The sequence below is a fragment of the Globicephala melas genome, chromosome 7 (genome assembly GCF_963455315.2).
Source record: "Globicephala melas chromosome 7, mGloMel1.2, whole genome shotgun sequence".
Lineage (NCBI taxonomy): Eukaryota > Metazoa > Chordata > Mammalia > Artiodactyla > Delphinidae > Globicephala > Globicephala melas.
Genome location: NC_083320.1, coordinates 28,751,196 through 28,775,118, shown reverse-complemented (window position 1 = coordinate 28,775,118; position 23,923 = coordinate 28,751,196). Strand labels below are relative to the sequence as shown.

Genomic DNA, 23,923 nt, shown 5'->3' with positions numbered 1-23,923 from the left:
TGATGTCTCTATTCCCTGAGCACGTCAGCACTTGCTGGGCCTCTCTGCTTGCCCATGCTGCTCAGGCTCTATTCCTCCTCGGCGCCTTTCCTGCCCCGCCATCTCTCTCTCTCTCCTCACAGTGCTAGTTTCCAGACTCCAATGTTGGGCTGCTACTGAGACGTCCTTCTCTTTCCTTTTGAAAACCAACCAACCATCTTTTGGTAGAGGACACTCTTACCTGGGTTGCATGTTTTATTTTTTTTTTTAAGTTTTTCATTTAAGAAATTGCCTTAATACTTTAATAAATTAAATTGCCTTAATAAAGCAATTTTAACTCTTCATTGAGCCAACGTACTCCTTTTAAAGGAGACTCAGACTTTACATATCCACTGGACTATCTGAAGATTTTTCTTAAAGAAAACAGAGTGAGGTGGTATTACTTCAGCATGAATCAACACTCAGACATTCACCCCAACCTGGAGTTGATGCACTGTCACTATTCCATTCAACCCTTACAATGCCAAACACATCCTATACCACTTATAAAGGTTGTCAAGGTTTAATATTAAAAGGAAATAAAGTAAAACCTATGGCCCAAAAAGAGCGCATGGCATTCTCCACCCAGTGCTCATTCAAAGCTAGGGGTTGGATAGCTGCCTTAGAGGCAGAATGGTCTGAAGACCAGACATCTACACACGGATTTCCCTTCTGTTTTCTCCTTTAATCAACTGCAATAATTTTCAAATTTCAGTGTGGATAGAAATTAGAACACAAGGTTGTATGTTCTATGGGTGATATAAGGGCTTTTCAAGGATAATACTAAGTTTATATGATGTTCACGTTTGGTGTTGATTATAGAACCTAAAAATATCACTCCTAAGATGTGACTCTTCTGTTTGGAAAGCTTCCTTCAACAAGAATTCTGCCTTCAGGGACTTCCCTGGTGGCACAGTGGTTAAGAATCCGCCTGCCGGGCTTCCCTGGTGGTGCAGTGGTTGAGGGTCCGCCTGCCGATGCAGGGGACGCGGGTTCGTGCCCCGGTCCGGGAGGATCCCACATGCCGTGGAGCAGCTAAGCCCGTGCACCACAACTACTGAGCCTGCACTCTACAGCCCACGAGCCACAACTACTGAGCCCACATGCCACAACTCCTGAAGCCTGTGTGCCTAGAGCCCGTGCTCCGCAACAAAAGAAGCCACCACAGTGAGAAGCCAGCGCACCAAAATGAAGAGTAGCCCCCGCTCACCACAACTAGTGAAAAAGCCCACATGCAGCAACAAAGACCCAACACAGAAAGAGAGAAAGAAAGAAAGAAAGAAGGAATTCTGCCTTCCAACTAGAATTTCTAAATGGCTGCAAATTTTTAAATGGTGGGGTTTTGTTGTTGTTTGTTTTTTTTTCTTTTGTTTGTTTTTTTTCCTTTTTGGTCTCGCTGCCCTTGGAAAGAGAACTCACCCTTCGGGTCTGGAGTGTCCTGTTGAAAGCCACCCCTGACCCTCACATCACCACTTAGCTGTTTCTGTCTCTGGTGTAGATAGAGAAATGGGGAGTGGGGGACTGGCTTTCTTACTAACCAGCTGAATGACTCGAGGCTGCAAAACCCAACACCGTCCATTTCATCTTGACATTTGAAAGCAGAGATCTCCTTGAGCCCATCACATATGTCCTGCATTTCCCAGCTTTATTTCGAGACCTATTTCATCTGTCACTGTTTATACCTCTGCTCAGGTTCCTGGTAAATGGTCTGTTTCTGTCAATGACTTTTTCATCTATGTCAGGGAAAGGCCCATTAGACAAATCCAATGGGACAAGTTCAGAGAGTTTGTCAGTTCCTGTCACCTTCAGGTCTGGCTGTGCAGTGGAGCACAGACGCAAAACAGACTTGTCAAGATGGGCAGCTTCTTCTGGACGAAGTTTATCTCAATGGAGAGAAACATGTGATGGCTGAAAAGCATCGAAATACCAGCACCTCCGCCTGGGAACAGCACAGGGGGCTGAAAAGAGCTGACTGCGAATAAAGTAAGTATCAATCCGCTGTGCACAGGAGGGGTGGGGGGACAAGGATACATATCCCAAATATGAGTGGGTGTTTGGCAAGAGGAAGCTGTCATTTCTAACATCAGTAATTATTTTCAACTTAATAATTGATAATTATTGATAAGAGAAGTGAAAGTATTTTATGTCTTACTTCTCTGAGGAGGTAGAAGAGAACTTCCACATGCTCCCATTGCAGAGTTGACTAAGCCCCTGTACCCTCAACCTCATATATTCGACCTCCCATCTTTCTGCAGCGAGTAAAAGGTCCCGGTAGCACTCTAAGCACAAATCTTCTTGTCCACTGGAGTCTCTTGCCTTATCGCCTTGTCAAGCACTCACTCCCAGAGTTGTCCTTTGCCTTCTGCATTATCCGTTCCTCTCTATTGGTCATTCCTTTCGGCTTAAACATGCTATCATGACTCCCATTAAAAAATCCAGTCTTTTAACCCCATATCCCCTTTGAATTGCCACCCATTTTTTTTTCTCCTTGCTTTTTAGCAAAGTTCCTTTCTCTACTTCCTGCTGCTCCCCTCGTTCCCTTAAACAACCTCAGGGAACAATTGTTGTTATCAAGGCCACCAGTGATCTCCACACAACCAAATTCAAGGACTCCGTTTCACAACATTTGCCCTAATTGGTTGCTCCATGTAAAATGTGATATAATACGTTTTCCTGCTTATCCAGTCATCATCTGCATCCCCATGCCACACACACACACTGTAATATAAACAATTCTCATGGGAAAATAGCAACTTCGCTCCGTTTACCGTGTGTCCCCAGCTCCTAGATCACTGCCCCTGGCACATGTTAGGTCTTCGATAAATACTTGCTGAATAAATGCCTGAATGAACAAATCGATTGGTTTGGCTCTGCTGGTTATCTGGTTATTGGTAAGTAAGGGTAATAATTTCTTTGAGACATAACAGTAATTTCTTCAGCCTAATATTTTGCCATGGTCTGGGAATGTGATGTTGTTCACTCTCAGAAATGGAGTGGTGAGGCAAGAAAAGTGAAGCTGTTATGTATTGAGTGTCTACTATATGGCAAGCACTGGACTAGCCACTTTCATATACAATTTCTCCTTTACCCCTCACAATCTTATAAGACACAGGCTATTATTATCTTCATTTTGCAAATGAGAGAGGTAAATCAGCTTGTCCAAGTTTACCCAAACACGAGTCCAGCGGTGATGAACTCATGCAGTTTTCTAGTTCCTTTGGTGCTTAGATATTAAATGCTGTGAATTCACAGAAAACCAAAGCAACTGAGCTGATAAAGATATAAGTCAAATCTTCCAAAGTAAAATATATATTCTTTTCGGAATATTTGTGGTGTTGTTTCTATTGTCAAAGAACATCAGAGTTTCACCTAAGTAAATAAAACAACAGAGCTCAAAGGGACTTTATTGCTTGTTTTCTTTCCCCAGCACACTCACCTGAGGCTTACAACCATTATCTATAGGATGCATGTAGTTGTAGAGCAGCCATCTGGTTAGGGGTGCCAGATAAAACACAGGACGTCCAGTTAAACTGAACTGCAGATGAAACACAAATAATGTTTTAGCCTAAGTATGTCCCAAACATTGCACGGGACATACTTATTCTCAAAAAATATTCATTGTTTATCTGAAATTCAAAGACAGCTGTGCTTCTACATTTTTATTTGCTAAATCTGTCAACCCTATATGTGGCAAATGTGTCCTTCCATGCTTGTCCCTCCACTCTGCCAGACAGTTTTATCAAGGCAACAGAAAAAGGAAAGAAGCAAGGGCCACTATGAAAAGACTTTGAAGCAATTAGAGCCAATGACTGCTGTCTTGTTTTTTATGAGGGAAGGCCTGGGACTGCTAGGAGATAAGTTTTGTAATAGTTTAGGTTTACCTCCAGACCCCTTTGAGCACCACCCTCTGCTTCTCAGGCCTTCTCTCTGCTGCTCAGAAACTGAGCAACTGTGGACAAATCCCTTATGTTCTCTAGCCTCATTTTACCCATCCACAAAATGACGGTAGTCTTAGGTGTTAGAGAGAAAAGAAAATAGGTGATGTGATGGGACTAACTTCTGTAGATATGATAGTTGGGCAAGATCTCAGTGAAGTTTTTTAACAGAAACTTGAATGATTAGAAGAGAGCAGCCATGTTCTCCAAAGAAGACACAATACAGATGGCCAAAAGAACACGAAAAGATGCTCAACATCACTAACTATCAGAGAAATGAAAATCAAAACTACAATGAGGTATCACCTCACACCAGTCAGAATGGCCATCAACAAAAAGTCTATAAACGATAAATGCTGGAGAGGGTGTGGAGAAAAGGGAACCCTCTTGCACTGTTGGTGGGAATGTAAATTGATACAGCCACTGTGGAGAACAGTATGGAGGTTCATTAAAAAATTAAAAACAGAACTACCATATGACCCAGCAATCCCACTACTGGGCATTTACCCTGGGAAAACCATAATTCAAAAAGAGTCATGTACCACAATGTTCATTGCAGCTCTATTTACAATAGCCAGGACATGGAAGCAACCTAAGTGTCCATCAACAGATGAAAGGATAAAGAAGATATGGCACATATATACAATGGAATATTACTCAGCCATAAAAAAGAATGAAATAATGCCATCTGCAGCAACATGGATGGATCTAGAGATTGTCACACTAAGTGAAGTAAGTCAGACAGAGAAAGACAAATATCATATGATATCACTCATATGTGGAATCTAATATTAAAAATGATACAAATGAAGTTATTTACAAAACAGAAACAGACTTACAGACATTGAAAACAAACTTGCAGTTATGAAAGGGGAAACGTAGTGGGGAGGGATAAATCAGGAGCTTTGGATGAACATACACACACTATTATAAACAAGAATGATGACTAATGGAGACATACTGTATAGCACAGGGAACTCTACTCAGTATTCCGTGATAACCTACATGAGAAAAGAATCTAAAAAAGAATGAATACATGTATATGTATAACTGAATCACTTTGCTGTACACCTGAAACTAACACAACATTGTACATCAACTATACTCTGATAAAATTAAAATATTAAAAAAAAGATAGACAAAGGAAAATTTCACTGATAAATCTTCTAACATTATGGCTTTATTCACAAAAATAAAAGATACTAGTACCAAGGAGGGGAAAAAAAAAGAAGAAAGCAACCATGAGAAGAGTGTGTGTGTGTGTGTGTGTGTGTGTGTGTGTGTTTATGTCTGTGCAACTACAGATAAGATAGAGGAGATGAGGGCTAGATGGGACAACGAGTACCAAGTGTTTAATGGGGACGAAGGATTCCATACTGACCTGTCTTTTTAACAAAAATAAAAGGAACCAGATTCAGAGTAAAGTAAAAACTTGACAATGGGAGCAAAGCAAGACTAATCTATAAATCACATTCCCTGAAGTTGATTTAAGTAGTGAACAGAAATGCATGCTAAGTGAGGAAGAAAATATAAAAACTGGGCATAAACACAGCTTGAAGTTATGATCAAATTAAAGTTACAACAAATTTAACCCCATTGATACTTGACATTGTGTATCTGAAGAAGGGCCGTGCTACGGACTGAATTGTGTCCCTCACTTCAAGTTCCTATGTTGAAATCCTAACTCACAATGCAATGATATATTTAGAAAAAGAACCTTTATGGTGGTAATTAAGGTGAAATGAGGTCATAAGAGGGGTCGTAATCCAATAGGACTGGTAGTCTTATAGGAAGAGGAAGGGAGAAAGATCTTTCTTCCCAACTGCATGCGCTGAGGAAAGGCCACATGAGGACACAGCAAGAAGACGGCCATCTGCAAGCCAGGGAGAGAAGCCTCACCAGAACCCAACCAGGCTGGCACCCTGATCCCAGATTCTAGCCTCCAGAACTGTGAGAAAATGTATTCCCGTGTTCAAGCCACCCAGCTAATGATATTATTGTTATGGCAATCTAAGCAGACTAAGACAGAGTGAGAAATTAAAATATGTTTAGAGGAACACTCACACACCCATTTTAAGAGCCTTATTGTGTGAAAAGTCTACAGTTATTTAATATCAAGTAGAATATGGAGCGAGAAAGAGAAATGAAGTCAGTGAGATAGACAAAAACAACTTAGCAATTAATGGAATAAATAACCAGGAACGAAGCCTCTTTTCCAGCGTTGGGACCAGCCTTGGGTTTACCAGGTTCCCAAATGAAAGGAAATGATCGTGGGAGATCAGCCATCTCATGTGGAGGGCACAACTGAATGAGCAAAGGCAAATGTGCAGCACGGGGAGAGTACCCAGCGCCAGTTAGAAACATCTGAACTCTAACTGTGAAAAATTCCAAGACCTTTAGTATATTGATTCATCCATTCTCGTTATTCTTTCTCTTAGGTTTTAAAGAGAAAAAACAAGGCACAACCCCTTGTCCAAGGTTCATTCATTCAAGACTTCATGTCAGGGAATGGGAGTATTCAAGATTTAATGATGTGGAGATTCCTGCTCACAAAAATGCTCAGTTCTGTAGGAGAGATGTTCAGAAAATCTGAGCAATGCAAAGCCAGTTTTGCAAAAACATTGGATAAACAACTGTCATAAGACTGGATGGATGGATGGATGGATGGATGGATGGATGGATGGATGGGTGAATGGGTGAGACAGTGATTGTTACAGACGTTCACAGAAGGGCTAGAGTCCTGATGCCAGCCTCTGGCTGTGTTCAATCTATTTGAGCACAGGCATTGATCATTCTCTGACAAACTGATAACATCCTGTATATGGCTCCTCTACTATGAGCATCTAAGAAACATGAACATCTTATTTGCTTTTGTTTTCCCAAAAACCTAGCCTTGTCACCATGAACTGGGACTCTGACAATTCCATTGACTCTTGAGCTGTCTTGTTCTCCCTGTCACTACTGGGGGTCTGTTTAATGAACTCATTCATTTATTCATTCAATAAATAGTTAAGTGCTTGCTACATGCTATGTATTGCTCTAAGTTCTGTGGCTACATTAGAAAGCAAATGTGCTTATGTTCTGCTGAGAAAAAAACAGAAAAAAACCAAAAAATAAAACATATAGTACATCAGAGAGTGATAAGTGCTATGGAGAAAAGTAAAGCAGGGAAGATGGACAGAGCAAGCCAGAGCGGGGCGGGGGGTAAGATGTTTAAAAATGTGCTCAGGGAAGACTCACCAGGAAGGTGACCTGTGAGCAAAGACCTGGAGGAGTTGGAGTGGCCCACACAGCTCTCTCGGGTAAATGTGCTCCAGCCAGAGGGAAGAACGAAGCCCAGATATCAGAGTGTGCCTGGAATGACAAGGAAAACAGTAGATGGACCATTGCATCAGGACAAAGGAAGGGGAAGACAGAGGATATAATGTCAGAAAGAAGAGGGGAAGGGAGAGTCCCATGGAGGGCCCTGTCGGCCCTGGTAAGGATTTTGGCTTTTTTTTTTTTAACTTTTGAATTAAAATGGTACAAACAAACTTATTTACAAAACAGAAATAGTCACAGATGTAGAAAACAAATTTATGGTTACCAAGGGGGAAAGTGGAGGAGGCGAGGGATAAATTGGGAGATTGGTACTGACATATCCACACTACTATATATAAAATAGAGAACCAATATATATCTACTGTATAGCACAGGGAGCTCTGTTCTATACTCTGTAATGACCTATATGGGAATAGAATCTAGAAAAGACTGGATATATGTATATGTATAACTGATTCACTTCGCTGTACAGCAGAAACTAACACAGCATTGTACATCAACTATACTCCAATAAAAACTAATTTAAAAAAAATTTTATTATTGAAGTATAATTGACATGCAACACTGTATTAGTTTCAGGTGTATAACGTAATGATTCAATATTTGTACACACTGTGAAATGACCACCACAATAAGTCTAGTTACCATCCATCACCACATTAAGTTACAATTTTTTTTCTTGTGATGAGTACTTTTAAGATCTACTCTCTTAGCAACTTTTGAATATGCAATATAATATTAACTATAGTCACTATGCTCTGTTTTACACCCCTGTGACTTATTTATTTATTTGTTTTTGTTTTTGTTTCTGTTTTGCGGTGCGCGGGCCTCTCACTGTTGTGGCCTCTCCCGTTGCGGAGCACAGGCTCCGGACGTGCAGGCTCAGTGGCCATGGCTCACGGGCCCAGCCGCTGCGCGGCATGTGGGATCTTCCCGGACCAGGGCACAAACCCGTGTCCCCTGCATCGGCAGGCGGACTCTCAACCACTGCGCCACCAGGGAAGCCCAACTTATTTATTTTATAACTGGAAGTTTGTACCTCTTGATCCTCTTCACTCATTTCACCCACTCTCCCAACACCCCTCCCCTTTGGCAACCACCAACCTGTTCTCTATATCAATGAGTTTTGTTTTGTTTCACTTGTTCATTTGTTTTATTTTTTAGATTTCACATAGAAATGAAATCATACAGTATTTGTCTTTCTCTGTATGACTTATTGCACTTAGTATATTACCCTCAAGTTCCATCCATGTCATTGCAAATGGCAAGCTTTCATTCTTTTTTATGGTTATATTCCATTGTATATATATCTATACCTATCTATCTATCTATCTATCTATATCACATCGTCTTTATCCATTCATCTGTTGATGGACATTTAGGTTGCTTCCATATATTGGTTACTGTAAATAATGCTGCAATGAACATAGGGGTGCATATAACTTTTCAAAGTAGTGTTTTTATTTTCTTTGGATAAATACCCAGAAGTGGAACTGCTGGATCATATGGTAGTCCTATTTTTATTTTTTTGAGAAGCCCTTCATAGAGTTTTCCATAGTGGCTGCACCAATTTACTTTCCTATCAACAGTGCCCTGCGTTTCCTTTTTTCCACATCCTTGCCAATACTTGTTATTTCTTGTCTTTTTGATAATGTCCATTCTAACAGGTGTGAGGTGATATCTCATTGTGGTTTTGATTTGCATTTCCCTGATGATTAGTAAGAGAAGGTGGTGACTCCGACCAGGTGTTAGTGGCAGAGGTGGCGAGAATATTAGATTTTAAATATCTTTGGGGAGTAGAGTCGATAGGACTTGCTGGTGGTTCGGATGTGGGGTTTTAATGAGGAGACTTCCATTATGTTCCCAAGCACCCCTGGTATAAATAGTGGCTTGCTACATGGCATCTTCTGCTGAGGGCCCTCCTTTAACTGATTGGTTGGCCCAGTTTGAACTGGGATCCTTCCAGTCCCACAAGTCCCTTTCCTACCTCCACAATCATAACTGTGATTAGGATTGATGGTCTCCCCACCTTTACAGCCTCCACTGACCTGTCACCCTTTTTTTTTTGCGGTACGCGGGCCTCTCACTGTTGTGGCCTCTCCTGTTGCGGAGCACAGGCTCCAGACGCGCAGGCTCAGCGGCCATGGCTCACGGGCCCAGCCGCTCTGCAGCATGTGGGATCTTCCCGGACCGGGGCACGAACCCGCGTCCCCTGCATCGGCAGGCGGACTCTCAACCACTGCGCCACCAGGGAAGCCCGACCTGTCACACTTTTTGCCAAGCCCAGCCCAGGGTCCATCCTATAACTCTCCATTTCCTACCTCTCCTTGCCTGCATTTAGGTTCCCATAAGAATGGAAAATATGGGTCTGAAGGAAGAAAAGGCTCTATCTAGATGAAAATGGGTCCAAGTGGGGAGAGCAATTCCAAGCCAGGATAACTGTTAAGGGAAAGCATTGGACCATGTACTGTAGCCCTGAGACGATCAGAACAGCAAGACCAGACATTGAAAATCAGCACCTTTCTAGTTTTCTACCCACCATCTGTTTTCAGATTTCAAGGCATTTGGGGTCAAACTGAGATGTCTGCAGTTGCCATCTGAGAACAAGAATAGATAAAATATCTAAAGAGAGTGGCTCTTGCAAACTGTTAATCTTACTCATGATAGTTTAAGCAACAAAGAAAAGAAGAAGGGACAAAAGAGAGAAAGGAAGAAAGAACAAAACAACAAAAAAAGAAAGATTGGTTCTTTCCCATTAGCTATTTTATAGAAACCAGCAACGGGTTATAACCACAAGCTACACTATTTACCTAACTTTCAAAAAGAATCCAAGCCATCAACCCCCTGTATACTATCTTATGATTTAAATCAGGACATTTTTTATGGCAGCAATTAAGAACTCCTCTCAGAGAATGAGGCTGAGCCTGCTAAGTCTAACCAAATGGTTTTTTTAGTATTAAAACATACACTGCATAAATACTTTGGAACACAGTTGATGCAATATATCCTGACTGCTTTTCAAATTCCTGATCAGGATTTCCAGACATTCAGAAATGCCGGGGGTGAGGATGGGGGGTGGCGGGGGGGGGGGGGGCTATGTGTACGTGTTGTCATTTTAAAGGATCCAATGCTATAATTCTCTCATGTGGAAATTTTCCACTGACTTCAGATTTGCTAGTATGAACCACCAGATCCTCAAAGATTGTGCTAGGGCAATTTGGAGGCATACTTCCAACCTCTTGGTGGAATAAATTATAATATGCAATGAAGTATTTATTTTCTAGGGCTAGTTGTGTTTTTATCCCTCCCACAAACAAAATGCAAACCATCACAAATTAAATAGATTCCTCAAGGTCTGAAGGAGGCTTCTCAGGCTGTTTTTTGTACACTCAGTGGCATGTCGCAACAGATGTTAAAGGGCCAGCCCCAAAAGGAGACTGTTTTAGAGATAAGATGTGAAATGGAAGCAGGGGACTTGCAGGTTTTCCCCTCAAGAGATTTTGATAATGAAGTGACATGGTGGGTGAGCATTAATCTCAACCCCTTCCTAACCTCTTTGTGTGTCTCCCTCTGAGGTCTTTCAGTTCCCAGAGTAGCAGGTTCAACAGAATGTTAGCTCCCTAGAACCTACCCACTTTTCCCCCCACCTTAATTACTGAAATAATCTTTTCAAACAGCTATTACGTTGAAGGACTCTTCCACCAGATGCTACGCTTCACCTATGTCCCTGAGGAGTACCTCTTACCTGTTTTTCCTACAGAGGCTGAAGTGGCTAGATTCACTGTCAAGTAGAGGAGGTGGCACTGCTCCTGATATGTTGAATTTGTGGAACTGAGACTTGGAACTCAGAACTCTGAAACTGCATCTGGACAGCACCTCTACACACGGCTCGCTTAGACCCTCACAGAGGCGGGCACGGGGCCCATGAAAGTCATAATGTCTCCATGTGCCTGCCGTCTCTAGCCTTCATTTATGAACGAAAGATATCACTCCTGATGACGAGCCTCCCTTTCATACTGTATACTGCACGTAATTTGGAGGTCATAGGACTGGGGTGGCCCAGGGACACCTGAAATAGCTCTGGGCAAGTCCCTCCCTCGTTCACATTTGCCACCATCTGTCCAGCTCTGGTCCTGACCCTGTCTTTACCCTGCTTATCAGAAACACAGGATGGCGGTTGGGTTTGGGGGTGTCCATCCACTCACACGCCATTTGTAGGATCTGCCCCTGCCTAAGGCCACTGCCTCAGGGCCTGTTCTAATGTCTATGCTTGTGCCTAATGAGAATGTGCATAACAGATAGCTTATTCAAAACCTAAAATCTAGTTAGTGTGGCAACAGGAATTAATAGGCTCCATATTCTTTTACCTACCTCTGGCTAGAAATGATAACTGAAGCCAGAAGTTACAAGCTTCAGTGAGCAGATTAATGAGAAAACTTGAAAGCTTGGGAGGCAGTCAACACAGGTAGTTTGAGTAGACAAATCTTTCAGTTAGAAATTACATCTTGATAAATGGTTAAGGAAATTATTATTGAATATTTACATACCAGTTACCATAATGTAAGCTGCATCAATCCATTGTCTGTACTTAAAGTTTCTCCCTAAGCCTATTTCTTACTGCAAAGAGATTTCTTGTGATATTAAAAAGTTTGTTTTAAGAGTTCTAAGAACTGTTATGGCTTTGAAACTATAAATGTTCACTATGGGAAACTACATATGTTGTGGTTTGTAGTAGAAAACAGTGTAGGTTTACTTTTCTAATCTATGTTGGTCATTGAGGTTGATATAAACCACCAATCTTGTTCACTGCTCTCAATCTAAGGTACTCAACCACTGTAAAAGGGCTGTGCTATATCTCTTAAAATTAAAACATAGCTAAAGGCATTTCTGCTCATAAAGATTTATCTTACAATTATAATTAAGGTGTTGATAACAATATATCTTTTAAACAGAATGAGAACAAGATACGGCATGTTAGTAACAAGATTCTAGGGATTCTATTGTTTTCATTTCAGAAAAACTCTTGTCTTCTACATTTAGTTTTTAAATAAACATGTAGGTAAGTTGAAAAAGGAAAAGACAGTCACTCCAACGGTAATTTTCATGACAACCTGATTAAGATGAGAATATGGGCGGGTGGGACTGTGCACAAAAATACCTAACACAGAGGGTAGCCTATGCGAGGGGATTGATAAATGCAGACTGAATCTGACGTGCAACAATCAAAGTTCCTTTATACTAAAGTTAGTCTAATCCTAGAGATAGAGGTTACCAACCACATCCTCTGGAATGTTATCTAACCCCACCCCAGTCCTAAAATTTCCTTTTTATCCTCAAGAGGAAGCTATGGAAAGGAGGTCTACCATGTGAGGTGTCCCAAGAAGAGGAGAGGTGCGCTGTTTCTTCTCCAACTCACATCACCTCTCTTTGTCCCTACAGGAGCCTTTCCCAGGTCCCACTGCCATGAGCCTGGTTTACGATGCTTGTGCTGCCCTTGTGAGTACCTTCCTCTTCTTGAATCAGAGATCATCAGTCCACAGGCATTCCCTACCTCCTGAAATTTTCATACCTGTCCTGTAGAGCCACAGATGTGCTGCCCAGATTCTCCTTCAAGGGAGGATTTGATGGGATAGCTGGCAGCAGTCGTGTGCCAGCTGCCAGCTGTTTTGGGGTCTGCCTCAGCTGCAGAGACCCTCCTCCCTGAGGTCACACTCTTTCCCGACAGCTCACAACCCTTGCCTGAGACAGCTGCCCACTTGAGCATGACTCCAATGGGCACTATTCACTCCAACACTCCTGGTGAAATTGGCCCAGGCCTTTTGGGCCTGCATCACAGTTGGGCTTCGTCCTCTGCCCAATCTGCTCCCGGTTCCTCCCCTCTACAGGTGTTGAACCCAGTGAGCGTATTGCTCTGGAAACTCCAGCTCAGTTTCTGTTTCTGGAGAGTCCAACCTGAGATGGCTGTTACGTATTTCAATCCCGTCATGAGATTACTGCCAAATGATCAACCTGACAAATTCAGGTGAAGGGAGAGGAACGTCTAGAAGCTCATTAGCCTACATCAGTGGTCCTAAATATTTTAGCCTTTAGAAATAGAACCCTTTCTTCAAATGATGAAACAATAAAGCAGAATCAAGTGGGGCATCTCAGCTGAAACTTCTGTGGCAGGCCACAGAGTCCTAGAGAGATGAAAATCAATGGACCGCATAAATCCGTGGTTCCCAACCCGCATCAGGCATCAGAATCCATTGGGGACATTTAAAAGATACAGATATCTGGCCCTTACCCCTGAGATGCAGTTTCAATGCTGTAAAAGTCCTTCGGGTGAATCTAAGAGACAGCTTGGGCTGAGAACTCATGAACTCTAAGGCATTTTTACCCTCTGCAGGTCTGTCATCCAGAACACAAGATGGCCCTTTCTCCAGTATAAACATTTAATACAAGGTCTCTACCATCCAAGGCTAAAGAGCCAATCTAGCCTTTATATTAATAGAGGGATTTATTTTTAATTACTTATTAATATCACTGGCTATAGTCTCCTCCAAAAATCAAACAAAAGAAATGACAGATGAGCTAATGTCCCTTCTGACCTCCCTCCACCCCAGCATAAAAGGGCTTCTCCTAATACTCCTGGATCCCATTTTTCCTCTGCTGCCATATACGTCCTAGAATTCCTAGGACCCACAGGCCCCAAAGCTCCCCAAAAGAGAAGACGCTGTCTAACTATGGGGAGATCCCTCGCTGGCCTTACCTGCCTTCCCAGGGGCCAAATCCACAGGAAGCTTCAGTAGGACTCCTGGCTTTGTTGTCATCCAAAACCCCATTTAAAGAGTCAAATTGCATTTGTTCTCGTTTACCCTCCTGAAGCTGGAGACAGATGCACAGAGAATTCTTCTCAATTGGCTGTCCTGACTTTCACCTTTTTTATAGCAAATTTTCATTTTCTATCGTTCTCAAATATATATATATGTTGGCCCTATGTTTATTCTCCCAAACTACCTAAAAATTGGTACGATTGAATTTCCTCTGGTTGTTTGTAAAAGAGCACCCACTTTTTTTTAGAATTTGGTTGCTTCTCTTTATAGATGCCTTTTTGAATACTTGATCTTCAATGTTTTTTTTTTTGTTTTTTGTTTTTTTGGTTAAAGTTGATAGCAAGTGTTCAAGTAGTTTGTACAATGCCTGAGATTATTCATGATCAACTGGTACTCAAGGATCCTTCAATTTTTGGTCAACTTATAATTTCCACTCCATTTAGTGCTAGGAAAATAGGAGTTTCCTTTTGCTAAGAGTCCCTCTCTGAGGAAACCTGGATATACCCACTGATCTCATCTCCAATTTGATCACAACACTGATGCGAGCAGAATTGTGAGAATAGAGTCCAGTAAAATCGTTTTGATTCTAAAGAAACAACATATGCTGAACATCTAATACCCTCCCTAGATATATATATATGCACTTATGTATATGTTCATAAAGAATATAAGGTATTATTTTGTGGGTACTATATAAAAGTGCTAAATATATATATACACACACACATATATTTCAGTAATTTGTACTCAACAGTATATAAATATCTGATTCATTTTAAAAAATAAATATTTATTGAAATTAATATACACTAAGAGAAAGGCACAAGTCGTTAGTGTATAGCTCAAAGAATTTTCGCAAGGTGAACATTCCCCCAGTAACCAGCACCAAAATCAAGAAATAGAATATTACTATCACCAAAGAATCCTGCCTATGTCCTCTCCCTGTTTCTAGGCCCCAGTCGCTAACCTAAATGTATCATCTTATATTAGTTTTGCCTGTTTGTGTACTTTATGTCAATGGAATTACAGAGTGTGTTCTCTTGTGTCTACTTTCTTTCAATATTATCCTTGTAAGAGCCATCCATGTTTCGTATGGTAGCAAGAGTTTGTTCATTTTCATTGATTGAATATAAGAGAAATCATTTACTCATTCTACCACTGATGGACATTTGTTTGGGGGGTGGGGAGTGCTATTATGAATACATTTGCCACCCACTCTCTTATACATATGTATGTATGTATATGTATTTTGGCATGTGTATGTAAGCATTTCTATTGAGTACGTGTCTGGGAATGAAATTGCTAAATGATAAAATATACATATATTCAGCTTGGTAGATACTGCCAAACACATTTTGAAAATGATTGCACCAATGTATATGCAGAAGTATATGAGAGTTCCAGTTGTTCCACATCTTCGTCAACATTTGGGTTTTTTTTGTTTTTTGTTTTTCTTTTTTGCGGTACGCGGGCCTCTCACTGCTGCGGCCCCTCCCGTTGCGGAGCACAGGCTCCAGACGCGCAGGCCCAGAGGCCATGGCCCACGGGCCCAGCCACTCCGCGGCACGCAGGATTCTGCCGGACCAGGGCACGAACCCGCGTCCCCTGCATCGGCAGGCGGACTCCCAACCACTGCGCCACCAGGGAAGCCCAACATTTGGTATTTTTTTGTCAGTCTTGTTATTTTCATTCTAACTATCCTGGCAGATAAGTAGTGGTATCTCATTATGGTTTTAATATACCTTTTCCCTGAATATTACTAAGGGTGAGCACTTTTTAATAAGTTTATTGGACATTTGGATATCTACTTTTATGAAGATTTCATTTAAGTTTTTTGCCTATTTTAAAGCTTCAGTTAATTAAGACAATGTGTATTGGCATAAGGATAGACAAATAGATCAATAGAAAAGAACAGAAATTCCACACATATACTATCACTTGATTTGAAATAAAGCTGGAAGTGATAAAAAGTGGGGAAAAATGTTTCTACAGTAAATCATGTTGGGTCAAAAGGATATTCATATGGAAAAATATACATTTTAACCCCTACCTCACATCATAATCAAAAATAAATTTTAGATAGACTGTAGATTTCACTGTGAAAAGTAAAACAATAAATTTTTTTAAGAAAACAAAGAATAATATCTTAATGACCATGCCAAGTGAAAAGATTTCATAAACAGGATATAAAAAGCTCTAAGTATAAAGTGATAAATTAAAGTACTTTAAATTTCTGTTTATCAAAAGGCACCATTAAGAGAGTGAAAAGGTGAGTCACAAAAGATACTTACAAGAAATATATTGGGTCAGCTAAAAAGATTGTTTGGGTTTTTCCATAACATCTTGCAGAAAACCCAAACAAACGAATTTTTTGCCAACCCAGTATTTAACAAAAGACTCATATCTAGAACAGATTCTGTTAACTGTTGCATATTATTCCATAGTATGTATGTCATAGTTTATATTTATCCCCTAGTTATGATCATTTACTCTGTTACTAATAGTTCACTATTTTAAAACAGTGTGGTAATTAATACACTGGTACATCTTTGAGAGTTTCCCTAATGAACTACCCAGAAGTAGATTGCAGAGTCATGAGATAAAGCAGGGTTTCAAGCCACAAAGGCCAATGGAAAGATTTTTTTTCCCAGATGGGTTTTCTCCCATTTTGCAAATCTCACTCGGAAACTGTCTGCACTCTCTTGGCCGGGGCCCTGCCCAATTTTTTCTCCTTGAGGAGAAGACAAGAATTCTGATGAGAGGGGATAAAAGGACATAAGAAAATGTTTAGACAAGAGAGCTTTCCAATATTCTCTCAAAGACCTTCTTCTTGGCTTCTCAGCATTCTGAAAGAAATTATATTTATGACGTAGGTATTGACTTGAGCAGTATATCTTGTATGTCAATGATTAGTAAGTATCCTGAGGTCTTTTGAAATAAGGAACTTATCAAATACAAACTTCAACTAAATGATACGTTTTTTTGGTTCCTAAGGAGGGATTGGACATCTCTGTATTTTCAGCATTATTTACTGAAAGTATTTTTCAAATACATATCAATCTACTTTCCTGCTTTGGTAAGTACAATATCCTGACTACAGTTGATTATTTCTTTACAGGTATAAAATCTTAAGATACTCATGGTCATAATTTGAACATTAATCTCATCATACATGGCATTGATATAGAAAGTGTCCCTGGCACATTTTGCCCTAGAGTAGACTATAAATTTCTTAAAGGCAAGGACTACATTCAAATTCTGATTCTGTCAGGTACAAGGTTTGTGTTCTTGAGTGGGAGTATCTGATTCCCGCCATTCCCATCTGCAAGCCGGAAGAGACTGCCTAACACACAGGTAGGTTGTTGGAAGAAAATAAGTTCCTAGTATATAGTGGCATGGCACATAGTAGGACTCAGTGAATGTTCCTTTCACTTTTCTGAAATAATTTTTTCCCAAATTAAATTTAAATGAGTGTAGATGAGAATGAATATTTTTTTATACTAACGCATAAAGGATAAGAAATAAGCCTAATATAATTTTTTGCCTTGTGAATTCCATCTCATTTGAAAGTGAGGTGGCACAGAGAATTCCAGCATACTAAGATTTCTAATTATTTGGTTCCCATTAGTAATCAGGCAAACCTTCAGGCAGGCAACTTGGCAAAATGTGTCACATTTCCTTTGCCCCAGCAATCTCACTCTACTAGGTTAACCTAAGGAAGTAATTGAGCATGAACAAAGAATGAATGAACAAGGATATTCACTGTAAGATTGTCTATAATATTAAAACATCAAAAACAACCCTAAATCCTCATCAATAAGAGATGGGTAAAACACATTTTAGATTATCCATACAGCAAAATATTATGAAATCTTGAGAAATAACAATATAGCTTCATATTTATAGATGTATAGGATGCCTACAAAATCTTGTCGAGTGAAAAAAGCCAATTACAAAATAGTGTATATTAAACACTTTATTCCATTTTGGTCAAAAAGTGTGTATCTGTATGTACGTATGCATAGAAAAAAAGTCTTGAAAAATACACACCAACATGCTTATATGTTTATCTACATGTGGTAGGATTATGAATAATTTTCTCTTTCTTCTTAATACCTTTGTGTTTTACTGTATTCTTTTACAATAAGTATGCACTATTTCTATAATCAAAAAATACTAAGGCTACTTTTATTTTGAAAAATTTTAAAACTTAGTTGCAGAAAAATGCCAACTGAACTCTGTACTAAAAAAATTATAAAAACCCCTCTCTCTATGGATCTTATCCCATTCATCCTCAAACAGAAGGGAGAAGTTTCATTATTGCTGTATGTAGCAGGGTTTCTCAACTTTGGCACTATTGACATTTTGGGCTGGATAATTCTTTGTCGTGGGACATTATCCGGTGCTTTGTAAGATGTTTAGCAGCATCACTGACCTCTATTCACTAAAAGCTAGTAACATACATCACTCCATCCCTACCAAGTTATCCAAAAATGTCTCCAGATATTGCCAGATGTCACCTAGGGGCTAAACTGCCCTGGTTGAAAATCAATGCTCTAAGGAAACTGGAGACCTGGTTTAAACCCCATGTTTGTTACTTACTGGTTGGGTGATTCAACTTCTCTGGGCTTCCATTTCCTCATGACTATGTCATCTTTAAGATATCTTTGATCTTGAAACCTATAGTTTTATGGGTTTGCAGAAAATCAATGGATCCAAAGGGAAAGTGGTTGGTCCAGAGTTACGCAAAAAGCCAAAAGTACAGGCAGAAATGTAGCTAGGTCTCCTGACTAAAATCATGCCCTTATCCGTTCATTTGTGTGGCAAACATTTACTGAGCGCCTACTATATCCCAGGCACTGTTATAGGCACTGGGAAACAGTAATAAACAAGAAAGTGAGATCTTTGCTTTTAGGGAGCTTACCTTCTATTGAGAGAAGCAAACGGTAATCATGTAGGGTAATAAAAAGAAACATTTTAGATAAGTGACATTAAATAGGTAGCATGGTAATGGATGGCCACTGGAATGGTGTTACGGAAAGCAAGCAACATTAGATAAGGTGGCCTGGGAAGACCCCCAGAGGAGTTGATACTTGAACTAAGATCTGAAAGATAATAAGGACAGAGCCAAGCAAAATTCAGTGGGAAGAATGTCCTAGTCAGAGGGAATCAAAGTGCAAAAGCAGTGAGATGGAGAAGAGCCTGGAACTGTGTTAATGATATTTAATAGCAATTCGTACATGACAGAAGATTACAAAGGAAACAATGTCAACCTATATTATTAGTAACATGGAGCAAAGGTAAGTGGAAAAGTAATCTCTAATTTTTCCATAGTATCAGTAGAATGATTATAGTAGAAATTAAATCCAGAAAAAGCCTTCACATCGTGCCCTTCCTCAATAATGCAATTGAAAAATTGTGTCTGGGGAAATTCTGGAAACAAATGTTCCCCAAAGTTCACCAATGCCTTCCTATCACCACTTAGTACTAGGAGGGGGGTGCCAAAAAGTGTCTACTGAATCGCTAAAGCAATAACTTGAGGGGATAATCTTTTTGGCGGTTGGTATGCTCAGGGGGAACGGGTCCAGCAGATTAAATGATAACTAGATTTAGTTGACAATTTGCTTTGAGTAAAATGTCGGGCTTGTAAATAATTTAAATATAGCCTGTCATTCAATTGAAGCGTGTCCTTTAAGAAATTTTAATCGATGCAAAACACATTTCTCAAACACAAGCCTCTAACCCCTGTGAAACCAGCTATCGGTCTAAACAAAAAGCTGTAACACACACGGTCAGGAGAGTGTGTGCAATGGTTATGAAGGAGAGTGAATTGAGCTACAGCCCCAGAATCCAATATATGACAATATCCTGCAAGTGAGGAATTAGTTATTTTGACAATATGTAATGTGGAAACACACCACTTGTTCAGCTCTCTTTGCTCAAGGGCACAGAGAAGCTGAGGTTTCAATCCATTCATCAGAAACAATCAACATGCACATAAACTCTGCATTTTGGCTGCAAACGGGTTGTCTGTTTGTTGTATTTGTCAAAAGCTCAGCATTACAGAGAAGGAAAGAGGGAAGGAAAGGTGGAGGGAGAGAGAAAACATAATAACACTGAAATTAGGGTATATGGTCACCTTGAGAAGACAAACTCAAGGACAAAGAGGTATAGCACAGGATTTGGGGGTGGGGGAATCTCTCCTGACTCTCACGCTGTCAGTAAGCTAAGCTCAACTCCTTTCTACCTGGTCATCCATGTTGAAATGGGGAAAAATAGAGATTATTCCAAATGCGAGTAGAGCAGATAGCCACCTTTTCCAGGCCTGCTGCTTTCCCTGGGGACAGCAGGAAGCAAAGGCAGTGGCTGCGCCTCCTTTGTGCTCCTTCTCAGAGCTGCCCAAACCCACACTGCTGGGTCACACGGCCTGGTGGCCTTCTCTGACTCAGCTGTTCTTCTCCCCTAGAACTTTTTATCAAAGGAAACCAATCATTGTTCAACCCACAGTGCCAAGGAGATGCAGCAGCAAAACCCCAAGGACAATAAAAAGTTCTGTTTCTTTAGACTGAAACTCCTGGAGAAGATTTTTTTTTTTTCTTTCTCTGCTTAGATCTGGAGGTCTTTGCTTTCTTCTTCTTTTTCTTTTTTTTTTCCAAATATTGAAATAGATTATGAAGACATCATCCCAGCATGGTAGCTCCAGTTTAGGAAAGAAACCAGCACCAGGACACCTCTAAGTGTTTCACTGAAGTTGGCTTGATGTTTGTTTTTAATGAATTGATAATCATTGATTATCAAAACATATATGTGTTGATTTTATCCCTTAAATTGTAGATACGAAATAATCTGCAAAGCTGTTAATTCTGGATAGATTTAAAGATAATAGATAATAATGCATTATTCATAAATGTTGTACAGCAGGATATCCATTATACAACTGTTAATCTCCAGCAATATCATTTTCATATTCATCTGTTATGATTTTATTTAAACCAGATTGTCAAAATTTTTTGAAGTGTTGATTTTTAAAATCTGCCCTTATAAGACATCAGTTCCTCCTCTCAGCCTAATAGTCTAATGCAGCCATGGAGACTGCATAAGTTTACAGCTTCCTTCCCTCCATGCCTGGCCCAATTTACACATAGCCACACTCACAAAGACATGTGTACATGCTGCTTAGCTGTGCCATTGACGTTGAATGGTTTCCAGCCTGTCTTTGTCCCAAGGTCAACCAGAATTAAGCCCCACTTTTTGTCTTCATGTAGGACGTTTTCTTCATTGGTAAGCTTATTTAAATTCCTTTGCAGATATTGAACTAAATCTGCTCAGGCTGTAGCCTCCTGGGGCCTTTCACTCAGGGCTAAGTATAAATAAATACTCATATAGGACAGCCTTTGATGAAACATTAAAGATGTCTCTGGTTATATGGTTTCTAGATTCTCTATTTTCTCTATGAAAAATCCATGGTGGTAGAGAGAACCTTAGCCACAGGAAGGGAATAGATTTCTAAATTGCTGCCTATGGACCCTCTGGGACTTAATGGCACAGGGCAAAGAAGCAGCTGATCTTGGCAAAGGAAGCAAGTTAAATAAAATTAGCCACTAAATCATCTCCCCTTAAAATACCAGCTGTCAACTCCCTCCAACATTTATGAATTTGGGGGCATGTTACTGTCATATTGTGTCTCACCCAGGACAAGTAGCATTGCTCCTTTCACTTGGGAAAGCATCCCTAGTTCCCCACACAGAAGAGGCTAAAGCAAGGGGTTTGACTTTTTTCTTTCACCCCCCTTTCCCTGTCACATGTACAAGAAAGAACCCAGTCCAGGCCAACCAATATTTATTTGCGCTAATGATTGGAATTGTTGCTTGTTTTTAAAATACGCTCCCAGTCATCCCTTCAAAGACTGGGACTGCTGGTTCCTACAGAAGATTATGCACGTGCCTTTTGGGAACTACCATCTGCTCAAAAAAGTGAATATGCTGATGGAGATGGAGGATGGATCTGGATGAGCAGAAATAAGACAAAGGTGGGAATGTTGCAGATCTGCGGGGGGTACTGTATCCCTCTCCCATAGCTCACCAATGGGATCAGACCTCTGCAGCTTCCGGAGAGAGTCTGGTGGCACTTGGCACGGACGCTGAAATTTCAAGGTAGAGCTCTCCATCCAGGTGAAAACGGGAGACCTGCAATAACAGCTAAAAAGCTAACCTTAGCCAGACACTGCACTAATTGCTTTATAAGTATTAGCTCACTGAATGTTCAGAACAACTGTCAGCATGGATAATACTACAGCTGCATTTTAAAAACAAGCAAACTGAATAGTTAAGCAGTTGGCCACACTCCTGTCCTGGGAAGAAGCACCATGTAGCCTTGTAAGCAGTATGAGGCACCCTCCCTCCACTCGACATGAGGGCGACCAGCAAACCACAGTCACCTCCTGGCCTCAATCATTCCTCCCCAAGCTGAAAGCATGTGCTTCCAGCTGCACAGACATCCTTCCAGGCTTGTGCGAGTCCTTGAATCATTGCTAGGCAGGTCCTCTACGGAGAATCAGCTGGAATCACATGGGAATCGCAAGGCTCACAAGGGAATCTTAGGAGAAAACACTGTGATGAATCTTACAAAGTCCTTCTCCTTACACCTTCACACACCTTTTTGAAACCAGAGCAAAGAACCTGAATGAGATCAAACACAGACTAGCTATTTTACTCTTAATTTCTACCTAACTACATCTTTTGGCTGGAGCCCAGGTGAAATTCCTATTACACTTTATAGGAACAAAACCATGAAGCTTTTCTCTTATGTCGTTGTTGTTTCTAAAAAATAAAAAGAAATCTTACAAAGCAGAGTCCATAACAGGCACTTAAAGACCATATGTTGGCTCATTAAAATAGTAAATTTTTTGTTATCATTTATTTAAAAATACATGAAGCTTTTCCACTGTGCCTGGATAAGAACTCTGTATAATCCATAGAACACCACGATCTTTACCATTCCAAAAACATGCGAAATATCAGAATACAAACAGGCTAAATCCATACTCCACAAACCAATTAAAGGACCTGAAGGGAGTCCTTTAAGTTAAGGACTCCCTGAAGGAAGTGAGCCAGAAAAGTTGGTACAATTCAGGCTGGAAAAAAAATCTACTTTTTTACTCAAGTATAATAAAAATTATAACGCTTTACTCTTTTTACTCTTGTAAAGAGCTTTCCAATGATATTATTTTGCTTGAGCTTCACAAGGCAACAAAGGGAGTTGTGGTCATCCACATTTCCAGATTTAGGCCGGCTAAGTGACTGTCCAAGGTCATAGTGAGAAGTGGAGGGAACTCAGGCTGTATATGGCCAATTATTTGACTAATCCAAGAACATGGAAGTCATCGGGATTTTTCTGCTTGAATTTTTATCACAAGAGCTGGTCGCTGAGACAAATGAAAATACACACTCATAAGTGGCCTTTGCCCTCGACTCCATCTGGGCCCAGATGGAAGTTATGTGCACATATGTCTGCACTCCTCCGGCCACATCTCCAGTTACCCCATAGGAGGTGAAGATAGATAGGGGAGGACAGACTGGTGAGAGAGCCTCAAGAAGGGCTCCTTGAAGAAAAGTAGGGAAGAGCACTGATAAAGCAGGGAGATTTCCCTCCACCTTCCCCTCCTGGAGTGGAGGGGTCTGTCTCTCCTCTAATGGTGCTTCTTTCCTCACTAAATTACCATGCTAGGCACGTGAAGACACCACAGAAGGGTTTTCCATAAATTCGAGTTTAAAGGGGATAATACTTCCTGTTAAATCATTAAATCATTCTTTACAAGACATCATTACAATTTCA

At 40.5% G+C, this 23,923-nt stretch overlaps 1 protein-coding gene across 3 annotated transcripts in view; it reads right to left on the bottom strand.

Moving 5' to 3' along the window:
- Positions 1-23,923, bottom strand: part of KLF7 (KLF transcription factor 7) — a 445,941-nt gene that overhangs the window by 215,013 nt on the left and 207,005 nt on the right. For all 3 annotated transcript variants that reach the window (XM_060301949.1, XM_060301951.2, XM_060301950.1), the window contains 2 exons: positions 7,194-7,307; positions 3,455-3,553 (listed from right to left, as the gene is read on the bottom strand). The gene's annotated coding sequence lies outside the window, so the exon portion shown is untranslated. The remainder of the gene's footprint in view (positions 1-3,454; positions 3,554-7,193; positions 7,308-23,923) is intronic.